The 12,614-nt window shown below is 37.0% G+C and overlaps 1 protein-coding gene across 2 annotated transcripts in view; it reads left to right on the top strand.

The window, feature by feature from the left end:
- Window positions 1–12,614, top strand: part of TMEM212 (transmembrane protein 212) — a 55,063-nt gene continuing 42,449 nt past the window's right edge. For both annotated transcript variants that reach the window (XM_019946308.3, XM_004319396.4), the window contains exon 1: window positions 1–12,614. This exon is cut by the window's right edge and continues 19,213 nt beyond it. The gene's annotated coding sequence lies outside the window, so the exon portion shown is untranslated.

The raw sequence follows: 12,614 nt of genomic DNA on the forward strand, positions 1-12,614 counted from the left end.
TAATCAATAACGATGAAAACTTTTTTCATGTTTATTATTTGTACAATTTACTGAGAATGATCTATTCATATCTATTGCCTGTTTTTTCCTATGTGATATTATTGCTGCTCTTGTTAATTTACATTAATGCTTTTAATAGAAACATTATTTATATATGTATTATCTGTAGAATAAATAAAATTTACATACCAGTGTCCTCCCCCAGATTTTATCTTGTGGTATATTTTATATGTACGCTGCTGTCCAGATCATCTAGGTCATTTTTGGATACCCAGCATCCGTCATCTCTTCTAATAATTCCATTTTCTTATAGAGAATTATCTCTACCCAAATGTGTATAGTCTCAGCAAAAGGATAATTTGAGGCAGCAATCTCCAAGACAAAAGGCAGATCCTTCCTCTCTATTCCCACCACCAGTTCATTTATGCTGTAGGTCAGGTGGACTGAATCCCAAGGAATGAGAGAGTGGGTAGTGTCTGGGGCTGGGCTCACTGGACAGAGGCAGTAGCAGCTTCAGCAGCAGCTTTACCCTGACCAGGGTGGCCCAGTCAGAGACGATTCCCCACTTCCTGATTTGTTTGTTTTTAACCTTATGGCACTTCCTTTGTCACTGTTGGTTCCAGTCTTGCCTCCCAGCCTTGCCTTGAGTCTTTGAGCCCCTGGGGCCCTTTTCCTTCAGATAGCAAGAGTCTGCATCCATTGCTTGTCTCTTGATAACCCTCACTAACATAACTTGTGTGACTTCTATATCATTCCATCCACCTAACAGTCCCCTGATTAGCACTTCATTTATTCGTTATGAATCCTAATTAACTAATCACAGTACACATGCTACTCTGGAAACTCAGAGTATGAAGCAGGATATTTTATCCTCAGTCACCTGCTGACGTAAATCATTTTAGCCATCATAACACTGATGGAATGAAAGATGAGAATAATGTGATTATCAAGGCTTAAAAAAAAAAAAAGTGACAGTGGTTAGGACCAGGACTCTCAAGAGAGAACGAGGAACAGAGTGGATATTGCTAAGGTGTACAGAAACATTGTAACTCTCGATATTCATTTTAGCTTCCTGCGGACCATTCATCCATTTCATGATTTCTCCCAACAGCACTCAGTTTGTGGGCTGTCTACCATGTGACTCTTTAAAAAGGGGCCTCACTGATGCCTACAACTGGAGCTGAAACATCAGAGGTAATCTTCTCAGTTACCTTTAGCCAGTCCCTTTGAAGTGTTTTCATATCCAAAGACCCAAAAGGATCCAACTGCCCTAACTGTCAGTAGGTAAGTCTAAAACCTTGTTTAAAATATCTTTATATCTTCAATGTTTATGTATCTTTTAAAATTGTATTCATTTTCATGGATTTGTACATTTATAAAAGTAGCATGATTATTAAATGAGAAAACATGCAAAATCATTTAAAAGAGTGAATATTTGTTTAGCATGATACAATTGTATGTCAGTTGGTTGCTACAATTGTATTCAAGTAACTATAAAAGCAACTGTAATCAGTTCCCCCCAAATCCATAAATTGCACAGTAAAAAAATGATATCAAGGAAGTATTGCTTTGTGACTCCATAATAAAGAAAAACATGTTTTTCAAAGCTAACATGTTTTATACAAACATATCTATGTATTTTTAACTTTTAAACTTAACATCAAGTATAAAGTTTCATTCATTCATACATTATAAAAAACCACTATGTTGCAGGTACTGTTTTAGTAGCTGCAACATAGTGGGTTTTTATAATGTTAAGTTTAAAAGAAGGTACTACCTGAATAAGACAAATGAAGCGTCTGCTTTTCTGTAGGAGGACAGACTGAAATATGTAGGAGATGAAAGGTACTATGAAGAAATATAAACCAGGGTAAAGGAAAAGACAAGGGCTTCCAGAATGAGGTTGAGGGAAGCTGACAGAGAAAAGCCTTATCAGGCTTCTCTGATAAGGTGACACCAGAGCAGAAGAAAAGAAGCAAATCTTGCAGATGTCTGGAGGAAGAGCATCAACCTCATGGTTGTACAAAGGCCATGAAGTAGAAATATATTTGATATTTTCCAGGGAAGAGTAAGGAGGCAAAGGTGAATTGAGTGGCGTGAGCAGGGAGAAAAATGATAGAAAATGGAGTCAGAGGGGTGGCAGGGTGCAAGTTCCTAAGAGGAAGGGGTTTGAATTGAATGTTTCGTGTTTCACTTTATTGGAATATAGTTGATTTACAATGTCATGTTAGTTTCAGGTGATGCATATATATATTCTACATATATTCAGATATATATATATATATATTCTTTTTCAGATTCTTTTCTCATATAGGCCATTACAGAGTACTAAGTAGAGTTCCCTGTGCTATACAGTAGGTCCTTGTTGCTTATCTATTTTATATATAGTAGTGTGTATATGTGGAATTTAATGTTGATTGATACGAAAATCTTGAGGTGGAAGAGGGACACAGTGCGACTTTTGTTTTAGAAGGAGCACACTTACTGCCATCTGGAGACTAGACTGCGTGGGGGTGAGGATAGAAGCATGAAGACCAAGGAGCAGTCCAAGGAAGGATGGACTGGAGTGAGAGTCATGGAGGTGTTGGAAGGGATCAGATTCTGCATCTTGGTGTAGATAGGAAAGAAACCAATATTCAGGAAAACCAAGGAAGGAAAACCAAATATTAAGGAGGAGCCTTACTCAACAAGGGCATTAGTTATTCCCTGACCATACAAAATTCCTGGGGAGATGAATTAGTGAAGGCATCAGTGGTGTCCAATTAGTAGCATTATTGCTGCATTTTTTTCAGTTTATTTTATTTTTTACAAAATTTTATTACAGTATAGTTGATTTCCAATGTTGTGTTAGTGTCAGGTGTACAGAAAAGTGATTCAGTTATTAATATATTCATTCTTTTTCATATTATTTACCCATACAGGTTATTACAGAATATTGAGTAGAGTTCTCTGTACTGTTGCATTTTTTATCTTCACTTGGGCAAATGCCCTATTTGTTTATGAAATGTAAGTTTGATTTATTGCAGTTTTGCCCTGTGGAACTCAGTTCTACCACCCTTTAGACCAGTTCCTACACCATACATATTCCCATTTCAAAATTAAAGACAGATTTCTTTCCCATCAAGTTTTGACTCAGCCTTTGCCCAAATAAACATGCAACAAATCCAGCTTTTCACATCATAAGTTCAGTGCTGGTTGAAATCAGATATTGTACCTATAGTCTCAAAAGCATCTAGCTTCAGACTCTATTACACATTAGCATTCTTTGCATTTTCCAATTTAAATGTTTCTACAAACATTTGTTTGGTTTTACACTTTCTTAGTTCAGTTTAGATTTAGAAATTTATGTTTGTTATACCAGCAAATGTTTTTACTTAGAATAAAAGAATAGAAATAGAAGGACATATTATAAAAGGTTTCTTTAATGATAATAGAGTGGCAAAACTTCCCAGGATGAGAGCCACTTGGGTCCCTGCCTGTGTGCCTTCTAATCTTTTAGAACCTCCAGAGAATTATGGAAGTGTTTTCTTGGCAAACATTTGCTAACAGCTAAGGGGTTTGGAAAACATTATCATTTGCCTGCATCACTTTTTATTTTCCAGTAGAAATGTAATCATATGGACATTCACACTAAATTGTTGCTGATGTAGGTTTTCACACTTGTATAATCTGTCGCACTAAAGGTGCACTTTCAAATTCATGCCTTAGGGCTTCCCTGGTGGCGCAGTGGTTGAGAGTCCGCCTGCTGATGCAGGGGATGCGGGTTCGTGGCCCGGTCTGGGAGGATCCCACATGACACGGGGCGGCTGGGCCCGTGCGGCTGGGCCCGTGCGGCTGGGCCCGTGAGCCATGGCCGCTGAGCCTGCGCGTCCGGAGCCTGTGCTCCGCAGTAGGAGGGGCCACGGCAGTGAGAGGCCCGCATACGGCAAAAAAAAAAAAAAAAAATTCATGCCTTAGTCTAGTTTGTAAGCCTGTAGAGACTGTCCTACCCTCACACCCAGATACAGCAAAAGCATCTCTCAGAAACCTCTCAGCTCGCAGCTTCAGTTGAGCTCTGGGTGTTTCCAGGATGCAGAACCCTCTGCAAGAACAAAGTGGAAAAAAAAGAAAAAATATATATTTTACACACACACACATATATACATACATATATTATTTCTTTAGTGGGACAATCTATTTGACTTACATGCTCACTTTGAATTATAGACCCTCTGCCCAAAGATGTGACTTCATTATCCTTTTAACAACAAAAATTCAGGGATCAAATTTCAGAATTATCAGTCCTTAACCTTACAATGAAAAAGACCCCGACATATCATCAAAAATACTTTTCAATTCTTTACTCATCTTATATTCACCACCGCACACGCACATGTCCACAAGCTCCAAAACCCTTAGGACCAGATGAATTTAGGATATTCAGAATTTTATGAATTTTGGAGAATTATATATTATATAATTATGTTATATTATAATCATATATAATAGCCCCAGTGAGGCTTGGGGCAGCACCCCATAATTAAATACCCTCATATTTCTGCAGCAAAAGACATGAATAGACACACTGGATGGAAAAATAAAAACTGTAAATAGCCTCGAATCAATTCAGGTCCGATTTTCCTGTGCAGTGAGTTCGGAAGAACACTTGGTTTTCAGAACTTTTTGGATTTTAGAATTTTGGATAGGGCATCACAGACCTGAATTAAAACAGAATGGAGTAGACCCTGGAGACAACAAAGAACACTTTAAAACCCTTTTCCCTACCCCCTCCCAATTCATTCAATATCTTAGAGCACAATGGTTTTTTTTGCCAACTAATCAGATTCATTGTATTTTTATGTTTTTAACAACTGTATTTAGCAAATAGATTCAAAACCCATTTGAAAGTCATTTTGGGGAAGATTTTTTAATTGAATAAAAAATCTCTATTTCCAAGCTTTTTAAGGGGGACAGATATGAGAATTTTTATAGATGACACATATTTTCCAAAGTCAATCAGTTACGAAGGAAGCACTTCCAAAGGTCTGCTGTCATTATGCCCTTCACCATGGCCCGAGTTTCCTTCAAAAGCAGAAACTCTCCCACTTGTTATTAAAGTGACACTTCTATTATGAAGACAGTATTAATTTTAAATTCTGTTTTACTGTCACAGAATTGATAGACACTTGTTATAGAAAAGACAGAGTGTGAAACACTAATGTTTTTGGAAAATAAAGTGTGTCACTCCTTTAACGTACTCAGCCATGATAAAACCAGTAACCTTGTCTGCGATACAAAATGTTTACATCATTACTCATCATCTCTACTAAGAACAGTGAATAGTTTGCTATAGTCAAAGGTCTTATTTTTATACCATTATCTATGTCAGTAGATATAGTATCTATATTTATAGCAATTTGCACACTTTTAGCTTCACCTTATTAGCTGCAAGAACTTCTTGCCTCTGAATGATGCAATGAATAAATTTATTTTAAAGCTGTCTGCATTTTTATCCCAGAATCCAAATTTTATTCCAGCCAAAGCAACTCTTCCATCAGTGGTGACATTGTCACAATTTTTCCATAAAACATTGTTTTTGTTATGGAATTCATATATGCTGATAATATATTTTGTCCTTCAGTACATCTTTGCTTTATTCGGTAGCTTTCAGCCCTATAAGAGCAACACATCCTTTTTATTGTTGTAACATCCTCTTTATTATCTTGAAGTGGAATTAATTCATAATTTCACAAAATACAAATATGTATTGAAAATAAAGGAGAAATAAGAGAAAGTAAATTATAAAAGAGTAGAGTATCTCTCAACATGTAAAATTCTCAAACAAACCATACTGGAAGACATAATAAGAGGGATAGATGTTTTTATTCCCTATAATGAATATAGGTCTTTTAAAAGACAAATTTCCACCTAAGTATTGTCTACATCATTGTTTCTCAAATTTCAGTGTGCACACAAGTCACCTGTGGCTTGTGTTAAAATGTGGATTCTGATTTCACATGTCTGGAGTGGGCATTTCTAGCAAGCTTGTGATTCTGAAGCTGCTGGTCTACCTAAAGCTGGACACTGAGTAGAGAGGGTCAACACATTTCTTTATACTGATATTTGAATGTGACAGTTAAATTGTCAGCTGTTAAAGGTGTTGCCACCAGTGACTTAATTTTCCAGATACCTTCAAATCAATTCAGGTCAGGTTTTGCTGCCAAGTGAGTTATGAACAATCTGTTCGTGATTGTTGAATGAACAAGAATTGTTTGTGAACAACTCTTAGCAAAGTTCCAAAGAACAATTTTCCCTCAATGTACACTAGTTACATTCTCCAAAAATGCAGTCTATATGAAAAATATACAAACAATATTATGAACTTCTACGTAAAACAGAGTTGGTTCTAGGCTCAGATACTCAGCAGAGTTTTTTACTTACATGAGTGTCCAATAAGACCTTTGGAGGTTGTGTGGGATCAGGGACAATTGTTCAGTGTACAAGACCATTCCATGAATAACAGATCTCTAGCATCGCTGGCCTCCACTCACTAAATGCCCGTAAGTGCCCCCCAGTCACTGTGTTGGTCAAGAATACACCCCATTTCCAAAATGTTCCAGTGGGACAGTATAACCTCTGCTGATTGCCACTGCTGAAGTGAAACAGGAAAATTACTTCTAGTATTTAATTAAAGCAGAATCCAACATAAGCCCAGACACTGTAGAAATATTCATTCTTTCCTCCAACTGTATAGAAAGGCTCCCGTGCTGAAAACTTGTTCTAACACTTGTTTCTTCAATTCTTCCACAATATGATTTATGCATCTTCCACAATTATTTGCTGACATTTGGTTGCCATATTTTTTTCCTCACATTATTTCCACACAAGAAAAACTTGAGGAAGGATGCCTGTGTCTACCAAAATACTTTATTAAGACTTAACTCCCTTCTTATTTTTAAAAATAAAAATAAATAAAAATGTAATATTTTCTCCCTGCTTTGCAGGGAATTGTAAGAGTAGTTATTTCCTCTGAGTTGTACAGTTTAATATTTGCTCTTAGAGTAAATCAATTAGATTTCAATAAAAATTTTTTTAATTAAATTAAAAATATAAATATATTTAGCCCAAAACAATTTGCTCTTAGAAATTCTGATTTGCAGGCACTAAACAGAAATAAATCCTAATCAGAGTGTGTCTTACATTATTCTTTTGGTTGGTCACTATAAAATGATTTCTACAGACTTGAACCCTATGAAAATATATTGATTAATATATAACATATACAGGAACTTCCCTGGTGGTCCGGTGGTTAAGAATCCACCTTCCAATGCAGGGGACACGGGTTCGATCCCTGGTTAGGGAGCTAAGATCCCACATGAGGGATGGGGGGTGACAACTAAGCCCGTGGGTTCTGGACCCCGTGCACCACAACTAGAGAGAAGCCCACACGCTGCTAGGAAAGATCCTGCATGCCACAGCTAAGACCCAACGCAGCCAAATAAATAAATATTTAAATATACATATATATATGACATACACAAACTAAGGAATCTTTTCTCATAACTTTATTTACAAATCCAGAACTTAACAAATCTGTTAGGCTAGCACTTATGAAAGATCGATTTTTTTTTGTTTTTTTAATATTTATTTATTTTGGCTGCTTCAGGTCTTAGTTGTGGCATGCGAGATCTTCGTTGCAGCACGTGGGATCTTTTTTTGCAGACTTCTTAGTTGCAGCATGCAGGCTTCTTAGTTGCAGCATGCAGACTCTTAGTTGCGGCATGCATGCAGGATCTAGTTCCCTGACCATGGATCGAACCCAGGCCACCTGCATTGGGAGTGCGGAGTCTCACCCACTGGACCACCAGGGAAGTCCCAAGAAAGATTGACTTTTGTAATGAATATTGAAACGCAGTTGAGGTTCAATAGCTGTAAATGAGGAATATGTTACTTTCTTTTTTATCCCTTTTGGGTATTGTTTTCATGCAATTTAGCTAACTGTAGACCAATTATTGCATATGAATAGTAAGCAATGTAATTTTATAGTTTTACACAAATTACATGTGTATCACCAAAATTTTGTATATACACATTGAAGACAAAATGAACGAGTTAAAATATGTTCAAAGAAATAGAGGAATAGAAAGGCTAAATCTTCAGTTTTCTAAATTGAGAAATCATACACTTGTAGGAAGTAGATGAGCCAAAAGGAGGGGATGAGGAAAAAAGAAGACAAAGATTTAAAAAGTGACAATTGTTTTAGGAATAAAGCATATAGATGGCGTAGGGTTTTCCTGTCACAGATGATGGAACTGTGGCCCACAGGCAAGACAGAATGGCGACATCACTGCAGTTCTTGTTCTGGTAAAAGGATGTCGCCATTCTGCCTTGCTTGTGGGCCACAGTTCCGTCAGCTGTGACAGGAAAACAAACTTTCACAATTTCTTTGCGATAAAAGAGATCTGCTATTCAGGATTTAATTTTGACCCACAGGAGCTGGTTGGTAACATAGGAATGAGGAAAATCTTGACAGAAAATGTCTAGTGTCTATTTTTTTCAATTTTTTAAATATGAAATACATGTAACATCAAATTTACCATCTTAACTGTTTTTAAGTGTACAGTTCAGTGGCATTAAATACATTCATGTGGTTGTGCAACCACCACCCCCATCCATACAAATAACTCTTTTCATCTTGCAAACCTGAAAATCTACACCTATTAAACAATAACTCTCCTTTCTTTCCTTCCCCCAGCCTCTGGCAACCACCATTTCATTTTCCGACTTTACGATTTTTGACTGCTCTACGTACTTTATGTAAGTGGAATCACACCGCATTTCGTCTTTTTGTGTTTGGCTTATTTCACTTAGCATAATGTTCTCTAGGTTCATCCATATTGTGGCATATTGCAGAATTTCCTTCCTATTTAAGATGGAATAATATTCCACTATATGTAAATACCACATTTTGCTTATCCATTCATCAGTCAATGAACCCTTGGATTGCTCCACATTTTAATAATGCTGCTATGAACATGGCTGTACAAATATCTCTTTGAGACCCTTTTTCCAATTCTCTTGGGTATATACTCAGAAGTGGAATTTCTAGATCATATGATAATTCTGTTTTTAATTTTTTGAGGAAATCATAATGTTTTCCACATTGGCTATTCTATTTTACATTCCCACCAACAGTGCACAGGGTTTCAGTCCCTCCACATCCTCACCAACACTTGTTATTTTCTGTTTTTTCGAAAGTAGCCATCCTAATGGTTGTGGGTTGCTATCTGGTTGTAGTTTTGTTTTGCATTTTCCTAATGATTAGTGATGTTGAGCATCTTTCCATGTGCTTATTGGCCATTTGCATATCTTCTTTGGAGAAATGTTTGTTGAAGTTCTTTGTTTATGTTTGAATTGGGTTTGTTGTTTGTTGTTGTTGTTGTGGAGTTTTAGAAGTCCTCTCTATAGTCTGGATATTATTCCCTGATCAAATATATAATTTGCAAATAATTTCTCCCATTCTGTGGGTTGCCTTTTTACTCTGTGGATAGTGTCTTTCAATGCATTATTTTTTTTTTAATTTTCAGGAAGTCCAATTTGTCTACTTTTTCATTTGTTACCTGCGCCTTTAGTGTTATATCTAAGAAATCATTGCCAAATCCTATATTATGAAGATTTTGTCTTATTTATTCTCCCAAGAGTTTCTTTTTTTTTTTAAGATTCTATACTTTAATTTATTTTTTATTTATTTATTTTTGGCTGCATTGGGTCTTCTTTGCTACACGCGAGCTTTCTCTAGTTGCGGTGAGCAGGGGCTACTCTTCATTGTGGTGCACAGGCCTCTCACTGCAGTGGACTCTCTTGTTGCGGAGCACGGGCCCTAAGCACACAGGCTTCAGTAGTTGTGGCACGTGGGCTTAGTAGTTGTGGCTCGCAGGCTCTAGAGTGCAGGCTCAGTAGTTGTGGCGCACAGGCTTACTTGCTCCGCGGCATGTGGGACCTTCCTGGACCAGGACTCAAACCCGTTTCCCCTGCATTGGCAGGTGGATTCTTAACCCACGGCACCACCAGGGGAGCCCTCCCAAGAGTTTCATTGTTTTAGGTCATAAATTAGGTCCTTGATCCACTTTGAATTCATTTTTGTTTATGATGTTACATAAGGGTCCAACTTCATTCTTTAGCATGTGGATATCCAGTTGTCCCAGCACCGTTTTTTGAAGAGATTGTCCTTTCCCCATTAAATGGTCTTGGCATCCTTTTCAAAACTCATTTGACCATATATGTAAGGTTTATTTCTGGACTGTCCATTCTATTCCATTGGTGCATATGTCTATCTGTGTGCCAATACCACGCTTGATTTTGGTTATTGTAGCTCTTAATAGTAAGCTTTGAAATCAGGAAGCGTGAGTCCTCCAGTTTTGTTCTTCTCTTTCAGTATTGTTTTGGCTGTTTAGGGTCCCTTGAGATTCCATATGAATTTTAGGATTGGTTCTTCTATTTCTGGAAAAAAATCATTATTGGGATTTTTTTTTTTTTTTTCAGTATGCGGGCCTCTCACTGCCATGGCCTCTCCCATTGCGGAGCACAGGCTCCGGACGTGCAGGCCCAGTGGCCATGGCCCACGGGCCCAGCCGCTCCACAGCATGCGGGACGCTCCCGGACCAGGGCACGAACCCATGTCCCCTGCATCGGCAGGCGGACTCCCAACCACTGCGCCACCAGGGAAGCCCCATTATTGGGATTTTGATAGAGATTGCATTGAATCACATTGGGTAGTATTGACATTTTAATAATGTTAAGTCTTCTAATCCATGAACATGGGATGTCTTTCCATTTATTTATGTCTTCTTTAATTTTTTTCAGCAACTTTTTTTATAATTTTTTTTTTTGGCCATGCTTTGTAGCTCACAGGATCTTTAGTTCCCTGAACAGGGATTGAACCTGGGCCACAGCAGTGAGAGTGCTGAGTCTTAACCACTGGACCACCAAAGAATTCCCATCAGCAACGTTTAATAGTTTTCACTGCACATATCTCTCACCTCCTTGGATAAGCTAATTACTAAGTATTTTATTATTTTTGATGTTATTGTATGTGGAATTGTTTTCTTAATTTTCTTTTGACATTGTTCATGTATAGAAATGCAGCTTATTTTTTATGCTAAAAAGGTACACTTTATTTTTTTTAATTTTTGTTTTATATTGTGCTATAGTTGATTTAAAATGTTGTGTTAGTTTCAGGTGTACAGCAAAGTGATTCAGTTATATATATGCATATGTCTATTCTTTATCAAACTCTTTTCCCATTGTTATTACAGAATATCGAGCAAAAGGACCTATACAGCAAGTCCTTGTTGGTTATCTATTTTAAATATAGTAGTATGTATATGTCAATCCCAAATTCCCAATTTATCCCTCCTCCCACCCCACCTTTCCCCTTTGGGAACCATAAGTTTGTTTTCTATGTCTGTGAGTCTGTTTCTGTTTTGTAAATAAGTTCATTTGTATCATTTTTTTTAGATTCGTCATATAAGTGATATCATATGATATTTGTCTTTCTCTCTCTGACTTACTTCTTAGTATGATAATTTCCAGGTCAATCCATGTTGCTGCTGATGGGAAATGCAATTTATTTTTGTGTGTTGACTTTGTACCCTATAACTTTGGTAAATACACTTATTAGTTCTAACAACTATTTTGTGGAGTCTTTAGGGTTTTCTACACATAAGATTATATCATCTGCAAACAGAGATAATTTTACTTCTTCCTTTCCAACTTGTATGCGTTTTATTTCTTTTTCTTATCCAATTGCTCTGGCTAAAATTTCCAGTACTATGTTAAATAGAAGTGGTGAAAGTGGGCATCCTTGCCTTGTTCCTAATCTTAGAGGAAAAGCTTTCAGTCTTTCACCATTGTGTATGATGTTTGCTGTTTCACATATGAAACATAGCTTTTCATATACAGCTGACACTTGAACAACATGGGTTTGAACTGTGTGGGTCCACTTATACACACATTTTTTCCCAATAAATACATACTATGATACTACACGATTCACAGTTGGTTGAATCCATGTGTACAGAACTGCGGATGCCGAGGGTCGACTGTAAAGTTATGCACAGATTTTCAACTGTGCAGGGGGTTGGTGCCCCTAACCCCCTTGCTGTTCAAGAGTCAAGTGTATAGTTTTTCTTTTGTTGAGGTAGTTTCCGTCTATTCCTATGTTGTTGTGTTTTTATGATGAAAGGGTGTCGAATTATGTCAAATGTTTTTCTGCATCAGTTGAGATGATTAAGTTGGGTTTTTCCCTTATTTTATTGATGTAGTGTATTACATTGATCGATTTTCATATGTTGAACAATCCTTGCATTCCAGGAATAAATCCCACTTGGTCATGGTGTATAATCCTTTTAATATGCTATTGAATTCTGTTTGCTAGTATTTTGTTAAAGATTTTTGCATAAATGTTCATATGGGATATTGGTCTGTAGTTTCCTTTTCTTGTAATGCCTTTGTCTGGCTTTGGTATCAGATTTATGCTGGCCTCATAGAATGAGTTAGGAAGTGTTTCTTCTTCAGTTTTTTGGAAAAGTTTGGGAAGGATTGGTATTAGCTCTTCTTTAAATGTTTGGTAGAAT

This window comes from Tursiops truncatus, chromosome 4 (assembly GCF_011762595.2).
Source record: "Tursiops truncatus isolate mTurTru1 chromosome 4, mTurTru1.mat.Y, whole genome shotgun sequence".
Classification (NCBI taxonomy): Eukaryota; Metazoa; Chordata; class Mammalia; order Artiodactyla; family Delphinidae; genus Tursiops; species Tursiops truncatus.